General features: G+C 39.2%; 1 protein-coding gene and 1 pseudogene across 1 annotated transcript in view; both read left to right on the forward strand.

Annotated features, from left to right (window-relative positions):
- Nucleotides 1-460: 460 nt before the first annotated feature.
- Nucleotides 461-22,698, forward strand: part of FILIP1 (filamin A interacting protein 1) — a 112,355-nt gene continuing 90,117 nt past the window's right edge. Inside the window, exon 1 of the mRNA XM_026079030.1 lies at nt 461-682. The gene's annotated coding sequence lies outside the window, so the exon portion shown is untranslated. The remainder of the gene's footprint in view (nt 683-22,698) is intronic.
- Nucleotides 21,110-21,286, forward strand: LOC112972464 (annotated as a pseudogene).

Raw genomic sequence — 22,698 nt, forward strand, 5'->3', positions numbered from 1 at the left:
ATTGAACTCATCTGCTGTGAACACAAGTATTCTTTCTCTTGCAGTCTAAAATATATGCCTAAATGCACAACTTGTATTTAGTGCTTTAAATAGTAATTACTCCCATGAAGTCACTGGAAGCCTTAAAAGGATTTGACAGTTTCTCCACAATCTTTCAGTGAATGTAGTAGCTGAACTGTGCAGTGCTACATCCACTGATAATTCAGCAGCTGAGGAACTCAGTAAAGCCTGCTCCAAACTTCTCAGCTGTTGACAGGCTTGACTTGCTGAGAACACTGGTTAAATATAGCACAAGCGAGCTGAGCTCAACAAAGTCATTGCTGTAACACTGTGTGAAGAGACCAGAAGAGGGGAAATACAATCTGAGAACTAAACTGCCAAAGCCTAACACCACCTAGCAACAGTTGAAAAAACTTTTAAACAAAAGTCTGGGTGAGACACAGACAGAGTATACCCCCCACTTCTCCTGCCTGGGATTTCTGTGAGAGGCGGCTACGCTCTTCTGTTCTCTACCCTGTTGCCTTCACCACTTCAGCTGCTGGTGGACCTAGAAAAGTGGGAAAAGTTTCTTTCTTTGTGTTCTCCTGGGCTGGATCAGGCTACTACTGTGGTAGTACTGTGGGACAAGCTCCTGCAATCTTGAGGTGGAAAGGATATATTCCTAGGTTCTTCTTGCTCACAGGTAAGACTTAGTTAACTATTCTTAATGCATTCTTTTTACAAGAAGTGGTTTTCTTTTCTAATGATTGCTGTTTCCTTCTATGAACAATATTCTGCATGAATTGAAAACTTCAGTAAAGAAAAGTTGGGATAAAAGGTTTGGATGTTTTGTTTTGCTCTTTCATCACAGAAAAAAATTGCTGAGATAATTTTTGTAGTTTTTAGAACAAAGAATAATCAAGTAGCTAGTAATAATATAAAAAAAGTATAGATTTTGACATATATCTTGTTTTTTCTGCTCACATGCTGACAGAAGACAAGCTAAGATTTAAGTATAAAATACATATCATCCCTTACCAGTGACAGTTTAGTAGCTTATTAAAAGACAGTAACAGCCTGTGTGGTAAGAGGAAATAGCCATTCAGTAACTGCATTAACTGTACACTTTGTGACATAGCGCACTTGTATTTTTCTTTCCTGAATAACATTAAACGCACAGACACACCTGGTACATTTTGTACTACCCTTGTGACAGCAGGTCTTGGTTCTTCCTCTTGTACTTATTTATATATAGAGAGTATTAATCTCTGTTTGATTGATTCACTTTATAACACAATCTTCCTAAAGAGTGACCTTATGTTTATTATACCCCAGTGTGCTTGAGCTGGCTCGTTGTTTGTAAAGTGATTGTTTCTTTTAGAAAAATAAATGAGAAACCAGTTCTCAGATCTTTTACCCTGACAGCACAATAGATGCCTGTTTATCTGTATGAAATGCATATCCTATGGTCACATAATGGTCATGTAATTTAAGGGAGGAATTGCTTAGCATGATTTGTTTATATCTAAACTGACAAAAGCTGTTTGGTCGATTGAAGAATGAACATAATTTCCCCCAGTCTTAAAGCCATTTTATCCATGCAAAAGAAATTTAGTATCCATAAATTTTTAAAAGAAGCACTGATTATGAATTCATATATAATACGAATTCAGTTATGAAGGCAAAGATGTAAAGAATGCATTTAACCCATGCAAAAACCCTAGTCAGGGATTTATGTAGAGTTGTCTCAGATGAAAAATATTTGCCCTAAAGAAGGAATGGACTGACTGAGTGCTCTCTGCTCTTTGACACTTGGGCTGTGGACTAAGGGACTGCCTCAGGAAGATGAGAGTGTCTTGCTGTAGCTAAGTAATTCTAGGTTCATCCCTACATGCTATATAAATCACATGAGTACCACATCTTAGCAGTGCCATGCTTACAGATTGGATGAAATTAAAATATTTCGAAGCAGCTTTGCCTTGTTGGTGGTTGAGAATGTAACTGCCATGGAACAATAAAAGAAAGGAAGTATTAGGATGGGGAAAAATTCTTAAAAGCCAAAATAATGTAGTTTACATTTTCTTTCATAGCAAGAGGCACACTACTTACTTAAGCACCTAATAGGAATGCTTTTTGGTGGCTATGATTTAATATGATAATCATTACTGTGGAATTACTTTAGCACTATGGTATCTTAAATCTAAATCCCAAATGGAAACTTTGATATTACTCTTTAATATAGACATTTCTTGAGAATGTTATTTTTTCCAAAGAAAGCTGTAGAATAAGAACTAAAACTGAGACAGTATGATCTGTACAGTTTTTGTCATTTGGACATTAGAGTGAAAACAACATTTTATTTTCATTGAATTAATTGGCAAATAATTAATATTGTGGAGAAATATATCAATATATATGGATGACAAAAGCCATATAAAATGGGGAAATTTTATGCTAATTACTGGTTGCTTTCTGTTTTTAGCCATTGCTCAGCAAAATGTGTGGTTTTATAATTTTAGTTTTCTTGCACAATCTACATATACCAAAGTTCTTAAAAGCAAAAGGCAAGTTTTGCCTTTGGACAGGACTATAGATTAGTTGCAAAAGCAGCTTCCAATTTTAACACATGGAGTTGTGGTTTTAAATACATCTGTCTTCCTTTCCATTTCAAAATGGGGAAGGAGGCTAAAATTACTCAACAGGTGTCCACAAAGAGGCTGTGAGATTTTCCAATCAAAACTGTGGAATATGTAATGTGGCTATTCAACAGATGGTTTCATTTTTGAATAATAGCCAATTCTACTAATGATTACAGTGAAACTAAGTTCAATTTTATATCAAATCAAAAGGTAATTTAGCTTTTGGGCGATATTCTCCTTCACAGAGATTTTCTTGGAAGACAAGTACACAAAGCATACCCATTTATTTTCTCTATTATATGTTACTCTGATTTTGTTTTTATTCCCATAGCCTTGGAAAATGAATGGTACCTTTCATGGTGCTAAAGACTGTATATCCGCCCCACTCTGAATCCACTTCCAAACTCTGCCTGTGGCTCAGTTCTTTCACCTTCATTATAGCAATATTATAATTTATGGCCTCTTTTTGCCAATCTAGCCACAGCTAAAGTCACCATCTTAACTGAGTATTTTGTCATCGCCTCAGTCTTTCAGTCTCCTTATAGAACCTCCGGTTCTTTTTAACAACAGAATTCAAAAACTTGAAATTCATCTTCAAACTCACTGCAGTTCTGTCCCAGCCTACATCCGCTGCGATTTATCCATGCTCCTCCTGCTTATGTCTGGTAGGCTGTTAACCTCAGCTCAGGTATTAACTGGTCCATCTTCTATGTTAAAGGCTTTGTTAAACTTGAAAATGATCTAGTGATGTATGAGTTTTCTATAGTGCCTGTCACTGTAGAACCTGAGACTGTTGTCATGCAAATACTCGTGTTTGCTACTAACAGAGCTCTGTTGACCGAGGTAGGACTCCTGAAGATAAAGTTGTGCTTCCTGGCAGCAGGCTGTACAATAAGCACAGTTCTTTCAGAAAATTTCCACTTTTAGCAGTATATCCTGTTTTATTCCTCCGAGTCACAGTTTCATCAGCGTAGTCATTTCCATAATAAATGCTTTTACTGATATAGGTGTGTCAATAAAGTGATCTTTCTGTTGGCACAGAATCATACACATGCTTAATTTAAGGCTTTCAGTGATCTCATCTACTTAGTTGATGTGCCCTCAGGCATAAATTAAGAATGTACCTCAGAGCTTTGCTGAGTCAAAGGCCACAATTATGCTACTGAATTCCAAGTGAGTTTTCTTGTGACTCTCCTCAAGAACATTTAACAAAATAGATAATCTATACTCCTGTCCAAATAACTCTTTTTCCTAAGAGATGTTTTACTTTTTCTCTAATTTCCTCTTTCTTCTCCTCCTTTTTTTATGGTCTGTTGTTGCAGTTTGCCATACTAATTTAAAATATAAATTGAATTTGGGAGCAGAGATTTTGTCTTTCACAAATCCAAAATGCCATTCAGAGAAATAGAGCTATAGTGGGTGTGAAGAAGCCAGATGAAACAATAACACAAAGGAGAAGGAACTTTGCATCATCTATTCATATTTCCTATTTCACCAAAAATATTTAGTATCTAAAACATGAGAAAAGAAATGAAAAGTAAAAAGAGAAAATAGTTTATGTGATAAGGTAATTATGTTATCTGTTATGTAGAAAAATTTAGACATTTCTTTACAAGAAGCACAAGCGCCTAGACTGTTCAGCTTCAGCATCTTATTCTGGTGCTTTCTGGTTTTTGAGCCTTCTCTCCTTTTATTTCTCTCAGTGTTTTCTACTGCAAGTTTTTTCCCACTTTTATATATAACACCAGCAAATTTCAGAGTCCACTTGTTATGCAAAGCTGACAAGACAAAGCAGAATTATTTTGGGAATATAGTTTTTTCTTGATATTGGAGGATATTGGATAACTGGGGAAACAATTATTTAGTGAAGAGTTAATATTTCTTAGCCTCTCTTTTCTYATTCAGTAGCTGGTTTTTGTACCAAGTTAGTCATACTAGAAAATAAAGTATTTATAACACAGTCTTGTAGTTACTCTTTGAGGTACTTATGTCCAGAGGGCAGGAACAATTGTACCCATTTCCTCTTCGGGAATGGCAATGGGAGTCTCTAACTGTGTTGAAGATTGCATGTCACCTAATGCGTTTGTAAAAAGTTTGCCTTTCTGGACACTTGATTAGAGTTTTACTTTTTGGGATTTTTTACCCACTCCTCCAGTTTCTGCAGATAATCTGCACTTTCTGTTTTACTTTTTAGTCTTACCATCTTAGCAAAACAAGTACTAATATCAATGCAGACACAAAGTCTTACCAAATTGGGACAGTATTTTTTGTTTAATTGAGGATGGTTTTGCTCTCATTCTCTTTTTGCTTCAGTTGGACTATAAATCTTTTCCAGAAGTAAAACATACAAATACATACAAGATATAAGGATGATATGTAAGATTACACAGATTGTGGTCACCACCAAAATGGTTTATACACTTCTCAAATACAGAGAAAGACACAGTTCTTACCATTAAGAGCATATATCCTAAAAGCATAATTACATGATATTTTAGATTTATATTTTATAGTCCCACAGCCATTGAAATACATGATTTATTCTTGTCTGCTTAGAAAGCAGTGTCCTGAGGCAAGGAAATGCTATTATTTATTTTTCCCAGTTAATATAAAATTGCTATATGTGGTATTATACACAGAGAGGAAAATTAACTATTCTGACATCCAGTTTCTTAATTTTGCAGCTCTATCAAAGCTAAAAGTTAATCACAAATGTGTGCATGTGTCTGCATGTGTGCCTGCCTTTTGTAAGAAAAGAAATGCTTTTTGGCATTACAGAATGCATTGCTGAAGGAGTGGGACAAACACATAGGAAGTACAGGGAAATAGGCTGGAGCTTGTACTTTTTCCCTTAAATGGGCAACCTGTCTCATTGCTGTTAGCTGACACAAGCAAAGGGGTGTGTGAATTTAAAAGATTGCTGTAGATTGTCCAAATGAGTTTCATTTCAAAGCTGATAAAAAGTACTTAAAATCTTAATAATCTGTGATTTGACCAGACTCATTCAGATATTAACCAGAGGGGTTTCAGAACAAGAGCGAAAACCTCAATGAATTTGCAATAACTGTTTGAGTTTGATTTATATCCTTTAACAGCTCTTTAATACAGCAAGGATCACTTTCTTTGCCTTTCCTTTTTGGGGAAATGGTGTCAAAGTGTATAATGTTGTGATTTATGCTGTTCGAGGGTTTGTTCCAGTGCATGTCTAAAAGTAATATTTTGGAAGCTAAATCCATTTTCTATCTGAGGCTTGTAGGTTTGAAGGGAGGGGGGAGTCTAACCAATGTGTTATGGATGTGGCTAGCAAGTTACAGCTTCACTAACAAACTCAGAAAACCCCAACAAAAAAGTAGATTCTACTGTAGTGACAGAAACAGAACTTTTAGAAAGTTTTTAAGGCTGCTCCTTTAAAAAAAGAAGTGTAGCTGAATTTGAAAGATGTATCCTTGGTACAAGAATTTTCATTATAGTTTATCGGACTGATTGCATTTTTCAAAAAATATAAACCAAATGAATGCAGCCGAAAGCAGTAGACTGCTAACATCAGCGTAATCAAATTGCTGCCAACTTGCCTTGTTTATCTAAGAGATCTCTGTGAAAATAAGGTCTTTCCCACACAGGCATGAGTCATAGGCTGTAATGGGGCTAAACAGACATGCTTCAGCTCTCTAATGCACACATATCTAAACTAACCTGTTTTAGTGCCTGTTCCTGTAATTAAATGAGATCTAGCTTGACAACAGGAAGGGAGAAGTGGTGGTGAGTTCATGATGCTATTTCAGTGTAATAACCTGAATGCCTAAGGAAACGATGCAATTTCCATTTATTGGGAAAACTGCAGTTACTGTGACAACAAATAAACACTAAAGAAAAACACATGCAGTTTATCCTCCAGTTCAAATTTCTGAACACAGTAGATGGGGTATTCCTAAAATCCCATGCTATCTAGTTATGTGACTCAAAGGACATTCCTACTTTTTAAGTAAGATTTAGACTGTTGAAGAAATATGCCTTTAAAAGCCATAGGCAAGGACACAAAGGAAAGGGTGGCAAAGAACATATGCTTAACCATAGCTGGTTCAGGGTTGCGCTCATCAAAACAAACAGATTTTAGGCACAAGTTATCATGTTAAGGCTATTCAAATCCTGTTTCTGTGATCCATAATTATCTCCAAAATCTCTCTTGGCCAACATCTATAATCACAATAATGTTTGGATCTAACTTTTAAGTTAAAGATCACAATAGTTCTTCTGTAGTATCTTACTTCTCCTTTGATTATTCTACAAGGACTCCTGTAATAAAAAGAAACTTGAATTATATTTCAGTAGATAGGGATTTTCAATCCCCAACTCTGGTAAAATTCTTTAAAGAAAAGTAAACATTCCTCTATTTAACTCTGGACAGGAGGCAGAGGGAAGGGAACAATGCCATGCTAGATGTCAGACACAGGGCAGAACAAGATGTCCCTTCTGCACAGAGGGGCACTCATGGCAGCAGAGCTCCTTTGTGCTGGAGGCACTAAGTGTTTTGAAGCAGCTGGCTGTGGGAACCACTGCCACTTCAAGCAGCAGAAGCCAGAAACTAGGACCTAAGTCGCAGAAGGTATCACATTGCAAATAGTAAGAGGCAGAGTCACAGTAGCGTGTCCTAAGAGACAGTCTTGTCTAGGCGCTGCTTATGGAATCACAGAAACAGAATTTAGGTGGAACTAACTAACTTCAGACTTCGATCAGGTTGCTCAGGGTCTTGATTATTTTCAGTTATCTTAGTTAATTTCAGGTCTTACATCTTATCTGGATTGCCATGTTTTGAACATAGCTGACTGAGAAATATTTTGGCAGTGATTATTATCAGTGTATTGAAATCTGTACTCTGGATGAGAGTAGAAAGATATAATTTTCTATCCTAGTTTACTCCAGCTTTTAGAATGCACTACATCTTCCTCCTCCTCCATCCCATATTATGGTGGAAAGTCAAACATTTAGAAATATGATGCCATTAAGATGCCATCTTTCTGCAAAAGAATCCTGAAAAAATGTTAAAAATATTCTATCTTTATCTTTCCAGGCAGTCCAAAAAATCGAAAGGCTAGAATAGAGATGGTAAATAATAAGTGAATAAGGAAGGACAACAGAGATGCTGCTTAAGAGGAAGGAAACCCTGAAGTCTGCCTCCACTGCTGAGTTCACTTTTCTTACCAAACATCTCTTTCCAATTGTATCCTAATCAGGAACAGAAGACAGTGCACATATGGCAAGCAGGATTCCCAGATGGAGTTCTGGGTAACCTGAGAAGAGCTTAGGCTCTTTTTTTTGGTAGAAAAGCCCTTTGTTGTGGAAGCATCTAAATTTACCTGGGAATGACTACTGTGGCATAAAACAAAGAGCATCTTGTGGCACTCAAAAGGATGTGGCAGTCAGTCTTTCTGTATAGGAAATAGAAAGGCTTTTGGTGGAATGAACCAGCAGAGGATGTTTACCAAGCTGGTTGACCAGTCCTATTAATATAGGATTTCTCTCAGCAATTAAGCATAACCTTTGAAAACAGATACTCTTTTTCTCTCTAGGTGAATCAGAGAGTAATGTTCCTAAAACTAGATACTGTAACTAACAGAGTTTTCCATTATCAGCGGGAATGAGTGGAAAAAGACTGGGGAATTCCCACAGCCAATGGTGTATGGAGGTCTTACATCCCATTGGATTTGGCTAGAACATCCTCAGCACTTGCTGCAGAGAAGATCTTGAGGAACTAATATGAGCTGCACACACAGGTCATCCGAATTACCCTCGCAGCTTTTTGAGTAACAGCTGCCCATATGCTACAGTGGGGGTTAAGTTAGTGAGATTTAAGAAGAAGGGACCATGCTCTGCAAGAGACCAGATGGACTGAGAGAGACGAGAAGTGCTGCAGCACAAGACCATAAAGTTTAGCATTTTAAAGCTAAGAGCCTCTAATACATGGGTTAACCAGACAATGGCAGTTCCTGCCAACCTGCCTGCTTGAATCCACAGAGCCAGGGGTTTTAAAAGTAGTATATGGATTGGAGAAAAAATAACTAAACTCATTTTCCCATGTACAGAAAACCCCTTTTTAATCAAGGGCACCAGAGCAGAATTATGGGTAGATGTCATGGTAAATCAGTCCCAAATTCCTTACTAATGTAAGTGCGAGAAAACTTCCTCGCACAGTCCTTTGACTTATGAAATTAGAAAACAAAGTATAAAGCTATTGGGAATATATCCAAGATCTGAAAAACTAGCAAAGACCTCAGTACTTCCAGAGTTTATACAGATACATAAAAGGGCTGGTCAGATAATAATGGTAATGGAAAACCTGTGTCACTTGGGGAAGTCTAAAACATCTTGATAATTTAGCCTAATGGCTAAAAGAATGATTATGACTATTGTCTATGTGCTGAGGGTGGTGGGAGAAGGGGAGGGACAGCTTAAGGAAATGTACTTGGCCTTTGAATAAGTGGGTATAAATTGGTCATGAATACAGTTAGGCTGTGTATTAATTTCAAATCAGAGAAGTCAGATTGTTTTAGAATGGCTTTTTATTAGAAAGATGGAGGGAGCAATATAAGCAGCTTTAAGACCCATTGATCCATTTATAAGTGGACATACAAAATTGTCATGGTACTTGTGGGCCCAGGAGGACTTGCTCAGTCCTGCGTTCCAGTGAGAGCCCTCTGTGTGACAGTGAAAAAGTCACCTGGCTCCAAGAAAACAAATTCCCGATAGTGAGTTTCTAGTCTCTGCTCAGTGTCTCTAAGAGCCACACAACCTGCATCACCACTGTTCTCTGAGAACTAATGAAGTGCTAGAAGAATATGAAATGTTAGCTGTGGACATTATACTGAGTTTCCCCTTGGCTCAAATAGCGTGAAGTGAACACAGGAAAGTGTTGGAAATAAACAAAATAATCTATGTAAATGTTCARTAACTAGCCTGAACATAACACAACAATTTTAACAGTTTGTTAAGAAATAAGTAGAGCAGGAACAACAATTCTGCAGGCTATTCCTGTCAACTCAAAAAAATCCCTTCAAAGAAGCACTGAGTATCTAAAAATAGTGTCAGTGGCAAGCATAAATGCACACAAGGTAAGTTAATTTAGATACCTCCTCCTCCTGTATAAACAAAGACTAAATCACACTCAAGTTAATAGACTGTAAGAATGACAGCACATCTGATTGATTGCTTATTAATAAGAACCACTTTTCTAAATTCAGATTCTCTCCCTATAATATTCATGCCATGTTTGAACTGTGTTGTTTATTCCCTTCAAATAATCTTACCTTAAAATGCTAGATGTTAGGTATCATGCTGGGGGAGAGGAAGGCTGGTTAAATGGACAGCTGTTAAATCAGTAACTCCTTGTATGACTCTTAGCAAGTTATTTACTCCTATACTTTTAATAACACCTGGGATGTTACAAATGTAAATATAGTAATGACTCTGATGCTCTGAGATGTTGCAATATTAAACACCGTGCAAGTAATTTAGAATAAGGAGATTTAAATAGCCCTCCTTGGAAACCAGATTCCACAAGAGAAGAAGGAACAGAAGCTGAATTTATCTGAGGGGCAAGAAGATGTATCTTTACAGAAGCTCACCGAAATGAAGCATGGCTCTGCCCTGAGATGCAGGTAGCAGGAAATTAGCCATCCTGGTAGAGTGCAACAGAAAAGGAAAGAGGAGGACCAGAGTTCCCTTGTCCAGGAAGCTGCAAGAACATAAACATACCAAAATAGAAACTGTGCTGGTGTCAATACTAAGAAGTCTCAGGAAAAAAACAACATTCCCTCGGGTTCAGTTGTAATCCACGCCACCCCCATGTCTGGGCTGGGAGAAAAGAGAGCTCCTGGGAAACAGCAACACCCTTCAGTTCTGCCTGCCTCCCACAGGCCTGGTCTGGGGGTGCAATACATAGCTTGGGTCTCCAGCTCTGCCCAGTTGGCTAAAGCAATGTTAGCAGCTCAGATGGCTCTTTCGGTAGTTGGCATTTTTGATAAAGACTTGCTTTAGGAATTAGGTTGCCATTACCCATGACTCTCAGCGTTAATTAAAAAAAAAAAAAAAGTAGAGTCCTCTTGGCTCCAAACCTGTGAGCTCTAAATGTTCTGGCCCCAGAAAACAGCTAAAAAGACTCTCTGACTATTGCTTTTAAAATCTCCTGAACCCCATGATTTTGGAGGCTTAAGTCAAAATGTCAAACATACATGGTTGGCAGCACTGTTAGAAGAGCCAACAAGCGTGAAGGCAGGAAGGAGTGCGGTATTGACACCCGTGCCACAGCACAGACCCGCTGGGCCTGGGCGCTGCTGTCGCAGCTGCCAAAATGCAGCAGCAGGCAGATCTGAGCTGCCCTGTTTTACCCTGCCTCAGTTGGGTGGCAGCAGCGACTGTGAAGGCAGGCCTGAAGCCAGTCCAGATCAAGGCAGGAGATCTGGAAATTATTTCTTAGTTTGCTTGAGAGCCTTCCCAAGGGGTAAAGGATTAGGTGGACACATTACCTTTCTTGGTTTTCATGAAAAAGAGGTCAGTTCTTCCTTGTGAGACCTTCCCCCATGAAAACAGAAGGTGCAAAATGCAGCAGTCCAAAAGGCCACCACCATATCTGAAAGGACAAGGTGGGCAGGGAGTAAATGGCAGAGCACGTACTGCACTTCTCTGAGCAGCAGAGAGAACTACAGTCCTGCCTCCAGATGAGGTGTGGGGAAAGCTTGTGGGAAGATAAGGAAAATGCAGCTACCAAGAATGGGTAGGAGAAGAGTGAGAAATGAAAATCCCCTGGGTCTGTTATATTTAGCTGCAAGAAAGGGGAGTGGAAAGGAGAAGAAGGCAGTAGCACCCCTTTAGATGATCCACAGCTATCTTTAAGAAACCAGTTGCTTTCCGTCAGAAAACAGGGCCCATAGTAACAACATTTTAAAGGATCCAAAAATGCTAGGATGCTGTACACACCTTCGCGCTGTGCTGAAGTGTAGTGGCATTTTATTAGGGTGGCTGCAAAGAGATCAGCATTTGGCATTGTGGCCAAGGGAGAGTCTCCACACGTGTACAATAGTAGTACCCATGCTCTTATAAAAAATTATAAAGTCTTTACCATTCTTTAACAGACCATGACTTTAAAAGGTTTGTTTGAAGTATCACAGTAAATTGCAGGGTATGGAGGTTGCTTTTTTGTTTGTTCAGGTTTTTTTTGCTTACAATGAAAGAATGGAGTTAAACCTTCCGGGTTTTGAATTTGCTGTCTCAAGGCTGAACCTAATATCTAATCTCCAAGCTCTCCTGGACAGCCTACTTCCTTCTTTTTTTTCCTGACGTAAAAGCAAGGGAATCTGAGAAGTGGACAGATATTAACTTCATTTCGGGGTGGTCATTTGGTTGCTTCTTGAATCAGGCAGCTAGAGATGCTTGAAAACAACTGAGTGTATCCCCCCCCAGAGATTACATATACATCACATCCCTGATGTGTCTAAGCTCCCTTGGCCTCTATCCAGGAACATCCAGATTTCCTGACTCATGGCGATGTACCCTGTCTGGTTTTACTTTATTAGCAGCAGCTCAAAAATCAGAACAACATTATGCTGTTGCATAAGATTTTCCAAGCAGTAAACAATAAGACCCTGCCACAAGCTTTATTACATTTATCTTGGAATTCAAGATCCAGAAGAGACAGCAGCTTATTATTTTCTTTCATGACAACCCAAAAAGACAGTAAGTTGTTATTCTTTAATAAAAATTTTCAGGATATCTTAGTATCCTGTTAATTAAGTGTTTTGAAAAGGAAGATTAAATGTTACAGAAGCTAAAAAAAAGCTAAATTTTTTTCTTCCAACTGAGAAACATGGTTACCATTTTTTATTGTCATATTAGCATGTATATTAAAAATGGTGAGGACAAATTTAAGGCTACAGAAACTGAGAATAATTAATAGGAAAAATTACATTATAGAGGAGTAGTAACATACCTTTTTGTAAGTCCTGTTCTAAATAGTTCTTTTTATTTGTATTTCAAGTGTTTATGTTTCAAACATTTTAAAAGCAGTAGCATTATCATCTGGCTCAAAGTAGGTTTGAAAATAAACAGTCCATGACTATTAATGGGGTTCATTAGAAGAAAACTCTGTCTGACTCTAAAATCTATTTTGGAGCTACGATTGCTCCACTCCCCTGCTAGTGGCATGATGCAGCTGCTGTTTCTTTAATATTTTTGCTGACAGCTACAGCTGACAGATAACATTTCAGTTCACCCCAACATCAACCCTATCTCAAGGCTCCTTTACTTAGACTGAAAATGTTGGCTTCCTCATGGTTTTACCTGCATCAAGGACAACTCCTCTTTCCCTTTGAAAACTRTGCAGTTATGCATACTGGTCACTTGTAATGGAGCACATATATCTGGTGATACACTAAAATGTAGTTACGGGGAGCCAGTCACAAAGACTAGAGAACCTGAGTGAAGTCAATGAGAAGCAGTCAGGGGAATAAAATAGATACTCTACAAAACGATGGGTTTCTAAAAGACTGCAGTGAAGAGTAGCCTTTGCATGAAATACTAAAGGAGACAGGAGCCTGCTAGCCGAGGGTGAACACCCTGGTGTTCACATGATAAAAGTGCCAAAGGCTTTCACGGCCCTGGGGCAGGCACAGCTCCAGCCTGGGGCAGGGAGGTGGGCAAGGGTACGGCTGCAGCCAGCTTGCGTTGGGGGAACACGTGGGCCACACCACATCGCTCATGACACAGCACCAGCTCTTCTTTCCCTTTCTTCATCTCCCTCCCCTCTTGTTCTCTAAGAAAACATGTGCCAGAACCTGCAAAAAAAGAATAATAAGTATGTAGCTATGCAGTAAGTCAGTTGATATCTGTTGCTATTACATTAGTTGTTACCTTTGCTGCCATAATATTAGCTATATTTGTTAGCATGGTTAATCTAAAAAAATTATGTTATCTATCTTAATGCATAATTCCCTAGCAAACATGCTCTGATTTCTTGATTCATAAAAGCTTTCAAGTCATAATCAATCACTCAGTAATATCATAGTGATTCACACACAAAAAGAGCTTTTCACAAATACAGCACTGTTTCCTCCCAGGTAGAAAACAAGAACATCTACATTTGATACAGAGCTCCCAGTTCTGCCTCTGAACCTGTGAAGGTTTGACAGAGAGGAGAAGAAGAAGGGAGAGGATAGGTTTGAGGAGCAGTCAGCAAGCAAGAGAAAGATCCAGGTAGAAGAATGGAAATAAGACATTGCTCAGCCAGTCCTTCGAAGGTTTCCCAGGAAAATTAATTATGATTAAGACTGTGCATATATCTGTACTTTTTAGAGTGATGGCTGAACCTAAAAAATAAAAACAAATACATGCTTTGCTATATTTTTTTAGGATTTGCAGTGAGGCACATTAGTTTTTGTTCGGATTAAATATTTTACTGGATTCCAAAGTACTGTTTTTATTATGGGTTTCTTATAGCTAAACAGGAAGATGAGAGTGAGTCTGGAACCATGCAAAAACAAAAATAAAAACAAAAACAGAAAGGAAAAGGTTAGGATGCTTTCTTGCTCAAGACAGGGATTTAAAACATAGTCTTCCACCTGCCAAAAAATACTCTAAATGCAATGTATTCTGGGATGACTGCTTCATTCTCTCCAGATAAAATTTTTCTACTTTGTATGAAATACTTAAATGTTCACTGGAGCAAGAGCTGACGCTTGGGGAGACTTAAAGCTAAACACAAAATCATAGAATTGTGATTCCCTGCGACCGAAAATTCAGACATTTGTATCCAAATACCTGTTTTGCACCAGGCAAGCAATTTGAACAACAGTTCTTTTCTGTATAGTAAGAACTTTAAACATTACTTAGCTTTAGAAGGGAATTAGGACATGTGGGGAAAAAAAACAGAGAAACCACCATTTTTCTGCCTCACTCTGAAGGTACCTATGACTTCTTGTGACTTTAGTGTGAAAAAAAAAGAATCAAAAATAGCAGAAGGGACTATTTCTTCAGTTTATACATTCCATTTTCATTTTTTGTTTCTCCGAAGCTATATACTGAATTGGACCTATATTTGCTTCAGGATACTCAAAACTATGCTTTTAGGTGCGATGAACTGTTTACTAGAAGAAATTGCCCAGCATAATTTCATCTACAGGCTCTAATAAGACTGTTTGATATCCAGTTCCCCTGTAAAGGGAATCCCCATGGGGCAATGCCTGGGCTGCAGAACTGGTGTGTAGCGGTAACACCAGGGAGAGTTGCGAAGAGCACATCCCTGAGCCTTCAGAGCTAGTGTGCAGGTCTCCCAGCCTTTCTCTAGGCCACAGGGATTTATTTGGGTGCTGGGGAATTTTGGAATTAATCTCATATTCCCATTTCTCTCCATAGATGTAAGAAGCAAGCACAAAACCATCACTGAAAAAAATTCTGCCAGTACAAATAAATAATACGATGTCACGTTACTATTAAGAAAGCCACAAACTGCAGTTTCCTGAGCCACTGTGAATCCAGTGAGGAACTAGATTTTGTAACCTTTGAAAGTTTAAGAAGTACCTAGGATACATACTATTGTATTTTAAGTTCATCTTACTATAAATCTTCTTTTTGGTACATTTCTCTTTCCGCAAGCTTCTCAAGGAAGGCAAAAATTTTGTAATTCTGCCATGGTAGATTTCAGCAGAATCATTGTTTTCTAACTCTTCAGAGTAGCATTTCATCTATGCAACCCCCTAAAATTAAAACAGTTTCTTTATGGGAAAAAAAAAAGCCATCCTTCAGCCGTTTGCATTAAAACTTCGCTGTAGGTTAATAGGTCAGAATTCCCAAGGACATAGCAGAAAATGCTGGCTGAGTGTCAAATAAGTACATCTTAAAAATGCTGTCATAGAGCATTACAGGCAGGAAAACATAAATTGCAGATGTTATGATGTTTTCATGTGTTTTCAGAGTGCTGCCATAATAGATCATTTGGAGAGCAAATAAATGAAAAAACTTAAGAAGTTTGGCTACAGTTGTTATAAGAAGTATTTAGAAATGTCTTAGGGCCTATTTGAAAATGTGTTGCCTATATCAACTCACCAATCATGAATAAATTCGTTTTCCTGTACATGCTAAGAAACCATAAAATACACTAAGAATAAGAGAGTGACAGCAAGAAAAGATACTACTTCTGATGTTTCATAGGCAAACACAAATATACGAAAAAATGAATTTACTTAGAAAAACCTCTGTCTTTATTTTTAGCATCTTTAGAAATGGTTCTTTTGAACACAGAATGAAGGGAATGGATTTGCTGATAAGCATTCTTGTCAAGATAGATATGTACATTTCCAGTCTCATTTTTTAAATTCTAATAAGAGAACCAGTTGATCTTAGTCAACTGCTTCCATTGCTTCCTCTTTAATCTTCTTTGTGAGTTCTTCCTTAAAGCCATGAGATAACTGAAAAGTCAGGATGCTCCATAGAGATACTTCCCTGAGGTTTACACAGAATTTTCTGATTTAGAAAATAATGTGAAACTCTGTTAAGAGAGACATTTGAAGGATTTCTGCTAGTCTCAGTGTATGAGTATGAGTATGAGTGTGAGCAGATACTAAACTCTATTAAAATTCAGGTATGACAATTGACATGCAAAGCAAGGACATAGAAGAGAAGACATAATACAGAGCAAGCTGATAACAAGACCTCTATGCAAGCTTGCGTGACACTTTTCATTAAAAAGTCTAATACTGTATGAAACCCAGTTGCTTACAGCTTTGCCAAACTTCAGTTGTTCAGGCTGGATGTCTGGCTGAGCCTGAATTGTTTTTGGAAGTTTCAGCTAGAACACTTTAAGCATTTCCAAGAATGAGATGAGAGAGAAATTGTTGTTTGCACATGTTAAAAACAATCCCATAAGCATTTTGCTGAGGAGTTTTAATGTCTCCATGTTCCAGAGCTAGCTATTGAAATTCAGCTGGGGACTGCTTGTCGCGTGAAAGGGAGGGACGGAAGGCCCTTCCTTATCTTTATAATTTACCTTTGCCTGCCAGAGCCCCCCTGTTTGAGGACTTTCCCTGAGACAGTTTCGCAAAGTAAAAAGAATAAGATTTTATTAAAGCGACAGATACAACAGGKTCRGAATTGCCGTTGATAAATGCACTTGCTGCTACAAATTTTCTTTCTATGAGCTCAAACTACCAATTAAGCGCTTTCAATAATAATATATTTTCCCGGGTAAYGTCCGACGTTTGTCGGAGGCGCAAGTCTTACCAAAGAGGCGTCCCTGTTTGGGGGAGGGGAGAAGGAGGCTCGCTCGTCAGCCATCTCCAGTGAACAGGTCAGCGGTTCAATTTTCTTCCCTTCCAAAAACCTTAGTGAGCTATCCTCTGTTTTATAGTTGCTGAAGGTGGGATGTGGAAGCGCGGCAGACATACTTCATTGGCCAGACTGCCATTTGCGCGGTTGTTGGGGGTATGCCCCCCTTATTTACGTATCGTTATGCAGCAAAGGGCGTGATTTTTAATATGGTAAGCAGGGATAATGAGGCTAGGGGTGCTACAGGTCAACAGTTAGTCTGTGAGCAGCAGTTATTTTTTGGGATGCAACYCTTTGTGGTCGGGGCGGACCGTGACACCTCCATATCGCTCCCTCCTCCGCCGTGCAGCTGGAACAAACTGTCTGGCCTTCACCAGCTAGTTCGTTACTCACATTGCAAAAGGGTGGTGTGCTTTGGCTGCCACGTACTGTTTTTCCCGTGTGCCCCCTTATCTTTCTCCCTGAATTCTCTCTTGTTCCCACACTGCTCTGTGGCAAGGAACTGACTTTTGCCATTCCTGTGAAAATTATGCCAAGCTAAGAGCCTCTGAAAAAAAATATTTCACCAATGTCATCTGGTAGGGATTTGTAGCTAAAGTCTCAGAATATGCCACCTATCCTGATGCTGTTCCAGTCCCTCACATCTTGCCTGGTCCAGCTGGTTCACACATGTGCCATTCACAGAGAGCACCTATGTCGCAGGGTTACAGGGCTACGCAATACTCTTCTTGCCATTACATCTTCATCTGATGCTGCAGTACAACCGCACAAAAATCGAGGGAAAGAATCTCGTTTCTTCTGTTTCAACAATACTTCTTCAGCAGAGCCTGTGCCACAGGGTGAAAAAATGTGTGGCCAGCCTGATTGCACTTGCTGCTGGGGAGGGAGAGTGGGAAGGAGTAGTACAGTAATAATCCGTCAAATAAAACCTTTGTGCCTATAGGTATTGGCCCTCTGCCTTTGCTGTGGGATGGAAATGCTGTCTTCAGGAAGGCAGAGGATAACCAGGTATCACACCAACACTTTGCAAGTGTAAACATGCTTTTATTAGTAATACATCTGGATCTTCAGCTGACTCATTTGGAATCAAAATTATCTCAGCTCATGCCTCTCTATGGTCTGAACTCTGTCGTGGCTCTGTTTGGCATTTGCCACCGCCTGCAGGTCCCAAGCTGGACTCTCTCGGGCTCCCAGCGTCCGCCTCGGCTGGCCCGCCAGCTGTGGGCACTGGCAGGGCTCTTCTTGGAGTCCACTTTAGCAGCTGCAACCACTCAGAGTCCACCATCACCCATCCACGTGGCACCGCGTTTCCCCGCAATGCTRTCATCTTCTCAGTTCTTCCTGTTAGATATGACCACAGCGCAGGCTCCTGAGGTGATTTGCTCAGGCTGTTTTACTTTCGGCAGCTGCTGTTCCCCTGTTTTTGCCATGCTCACTGTTCCTCCTCTCTCCACCGCACTCCCCCTCAGGAATTCCTGCCACCTGACTGTGCCATCTGTCTGACTGCTTCTTGTTTGCTTGCCCCTTCTCGAGGATTAGGGCTTTGCAGTTCTGCTGTGKTTTTTGTAGAGCAAGAATTCACATTTCTACTACTCACACTTTTGTCCTCGTTTGAAAGTAATGTGGCAATGGCCATACAGAAACAGTTAGGAGTTTATGGGTGACACTTTGCCTATGTCTACTATTGGGAGATTAGACAATGCAAGCACCTGTTTTCTGACCCTGAGACCAATTGTCACCGTCTGCTCACATCTATATTATTAAACTTTCTTAGCCTTCTGAACAGGTTAGCTGTGTCCAAACTCCCATTGAGAATAGTCCCTAGCCAGGCCTAATTCCTGAACCATTCCAGGAAGAGTGCTTGTTGGTCTGTGCCAAAATTATGCCCAAGCCCTGGCACTGTTTAACGTACTGCTTTAGATATAATCCTCCTGTCATACTCATCTAAACACATCAGATATCTGGGATCATCTGAACAATCACATAAAATCCTCTCTGCACTATAAAGATATATTTTATTAGTATTGAATCTCTGAGATTAGAGATCGAGTGACTGCTTTMCAAGAATATTTTGAACTACCAATACTGGAAAAATTCTAACATTGGAAAATTTTTTATGACACGTGTTTAAACCGATTTTTTTTAGTTCGTTTCTTTAAGCATTGTTCTAGTATCACCCTTGAATGCACCTTTGCTTTCTACTGTTCTGCTTTAAATGTCTGTTGTTTCCTTGTTTTCCTTCCATTAGATGAATTAAAAAAACTGAGATAATTTTAATAAAGCTTGGGGACATGTTTCTACCTGAGCTATTGTAATTAATGAGAATAGCAGATAATCCTTTGGTCAGATGAGTCAAAGCTAATTAATAGCACTTTGTAGGGTCTTCTTAGTTTCTCATGGACAAACAGTGCTTAGACCTTACAGGCATAGCTGTGCACGGAATTTCACAGGACATGACTCTATATCTCCTTTTCAAAAGGAAATCTGTGAGTGGGAGAAAAGTCCCAGCAAAAGAGCATATTTTAACTGTATGTGTTTTTGGAGGACTGACTTTTATTGAACAGCAGTTCAATGAGCAGCATGAAGAAACTCATACAGACAACTCTAAGCTCTGTCAGAGAGAAGAATAATAAGAATTCCTTGATGCATCAAAAGCTAAACTGGAAACAACTAACCAATCATCCAGAAAATCAAAAAAAAAAAACCAAAACAAATTGTACCCTTGGCTTTAGCAGAATGGAGCACACGACTGTTACGCAGTGGCAACAGGAAGTTCTGGGGGGCTTTCTGTACTGTTACGAGCAGAAATAGGGCTACAGGGTTTGCAATAGCTCACAAGGATTTGGTGCTGGCTGAATCCCTTGGCCCTTGTCTCCTCTGGAGGGTGATGCTAGTACCTGCTAGGCACTAGCTAGTGCCTGCTAGTTGCTTTCTCCATCAGTGGAGCAGAACCTCGGAGGCAACTCCTTCGTGAAGGGCTAGCACAAAATAGGAGAGAGAACCCCCTTTCTTTTGTAGAAGTCTCCAATGCCCCATGTACAATGCACATTTCCTTAAAATTATAAATTAATATATTACAATTCTAAAGCAAACCAAATGAGTTTTTATCTGCCAACACCCTTGTTTGAGGTCCGGTGTTCCTTCTCCAAGAGCTGATGAAATCATCTGACATAAAGCAGAGCAGAGGCTGCATTCTTTACAGAGCTTTAAGTGATGCATATTTTCCCAACTCTTCCATGAGAAAGCGAATCTTGAACAAAATGCCTAAGTGGAAGAAGATAAATTTAAAAATATGCTTATATGGAATTTTAGCTATGACATACCCTGTGAACATTGCTAATGGTTTTTGGGTATCAGACTAGTCTGCAGTTAAGAAGCAATTGAATACACTTCTAAATTGTAGCTCTGAAAAGCTTAAACTAGCCTTTCTGGTTTAGCAAAGAAGTGGATACAGAATGTTTAAAAATTGACAACAGCTCCAGCACTAATTCAGCTGGAAAGTTGCTGAGGAGCAACTGTTATATAAATAAATATAAATCTCTAAATATATGTAACACTAATGTTCTTGCTGTGCAAACTCTTCACCTTTAATTTTAGGTGTTCAAGGCATTACTGAAAGCTTAAAGGCATTACTGAAGAGAATGCTTTGACATCCCAGCCATGGTATGCAGCTCATTCGCCTGCCCAGTGACAAACAGCATTCTCTACCCTTCTATCTGTCCATGGGAAGAGTTGTCTTTGGATTTAATTTAAGGGTGCGGCAAGTGCTTTTGAGATAACATTATGCACTTCCCTGCTGTTCTGTTCTTATTTTCAGGCCCATTAAATATTGTTTTGCAGGAACAGCTTTCTCACTTGAATTGCCCAGTAATGACAATAATTTTTTGTGGTTTAAGACTAACATGAACCAGTTCCAGAGCACGTGCCAGAAGATATTATGATTTCTGTGTCCCTCAGCTGAAGATACAGTTAGCTTGTGTTGTTGTAGATCATGACCTATAGTTTTCATTCTAAAAGTAGATGTCTTTTGCATCAGTGAAAGCATCCGTGGTAAGATAATGGTATGTTCTCCATGTCAGAACTACAGTGGGATAAATTAGCCTTGTTCCAAGGGTCTCAGGCAAGCCATAGCAATTTGAAATAGCTGAGCATCAAGTCCTTTGGTTTTAGCTCCATATCCTGACATAAGCAACCAGTTGAAAAGAGAAAAGTTTACTAAGTAGCAAGCCACTGACTAATTTTTCCAAGGTGAGGTTCAAGGTTTGCACTCCGTCTGTGCTGACCCCTGTAATTCAGTCAAGTGCAGGGAACTCCACAGCATAATTTATGGCAGCTGGGGACTGCATTTGTACTCTACCCTGGAAAAACAAACAAACAAACACGCAAATCAGTGGCCAACAGCAGATATCCAGGGAGAGCAAGAACAGGGCAAGGATATATGAAACTTCCTTTGAGCACTCTGCCTGCCTCCAGCTATTTTCAGTTTAAGAGATTGCCTGACCCTGATGTTTTTTATCTGGTTAGCAACCATAAATGAATCTTTCTTCCAAGTACTTATGCCTCCCTCAAAGCCATCTAAACTTTTGAATCCACAGACAACGAGTTCTCCAGATCTGCTATTCAAATTTTGAAAAACCACCTTGTTTTGTTTGTCTTCAGAGACTGCTTCAAAGCCCGCATAAACCAGAAATAACCTGCTAAAGAAAGCAGTAACCAGGAAACACCAGGAACATCAACTAGTTTTCTACCGGAACGCTACTGATCTGAAAGATGTCAAAATTACCCACCTTCTTGGCTTCCTTTCCTGATGTGGACGAGATCAGAGTCAGCTCTGCAGGGCTCGACTCCCTGAGCTGTGGCCGAGCAAGGGTGCAGGCCACGACTCATAGAAACGATCTGATAATACTGAGATTCTTGAGAACAGGTTTGCCTCTCACAGTTGATAAGCAAAAAACCTGCACATGAAATTCTTGCCTAAGAGTCTAGATCTGGATCTAGCGTCATAAACCTTCTGATCATCTCTAGACTGCTTCCCCCTAATGATTCATAGGCTCACCAGAAAACAGGCTGGCAGGGACCTCAGGCAGTTTCACCACCCTGTCCCTAGGAAGGAGCTACTATGCTTACACTGGTCAAAACGGAGACTTAAAACCTACAGTGCTGGAGGTTCGTTAGTGAAGCCATCTCTTGTGTATGATAAACAAACCTGAATGAAATAACATGGTTCATTAGGATTTACTTAGACACCTGTCAGGGCCCCAACATCTCTTTATTGACTCACTTTTGAAATTAGTTCATGATCTTTGCCTTGTCAGTGTTGGATGCTTCTTCATAATGCATGAGTGAAAGTACATGCAGTAGAACTGAAAGGCAGCAAAATTAAAATAAAAAATACACACACAAGTATGTACACAAACACATACGTAAATGAGTGTTTGTTCTTCATGATGTGTGATTAAAGCCAAAAGCTTAGTGTGCTTTAAAAGGATTTTTATATGAATAAGATAAGGGAAGATTTTAAAAGTCAATAATTCAGGCCCTAAGCCATCCGTTAACTGATGACAACGGAGGGATTTTTTCCATTCTGTTGCATCCTTTCTTTCAGAGCATCTAAAGATGGATCTGAACAGCTGAAATTAGCATTTTTTCCACAAGGAACTGGTGAGAGATTTTAAAGTTCACTGGCTAAGAAAGTAAACTGGTAATAATAATGAAACCAGAAAAACTGGTATTCGATTTATGAAATCACCTTATTAGAGCTGGATGAGCCACA

The sequence above is a fragment of the Apteryx rowi genome, unplaced genomic scaffold (genome assembly GCF_003343035.1).
Source record: "Apteryx rowi isolate R43461 unplaced genomic scaffold, aptRow1 scaffold_490, whole genome shotgun sequence".
Classification (NCBI taxonomy): domain Eukaryota; kingdom Metazoa; phylum Chordata; class Aves; order Apterygiformes; family Apterygidae; genus Apteryx; species Apteryx rowi.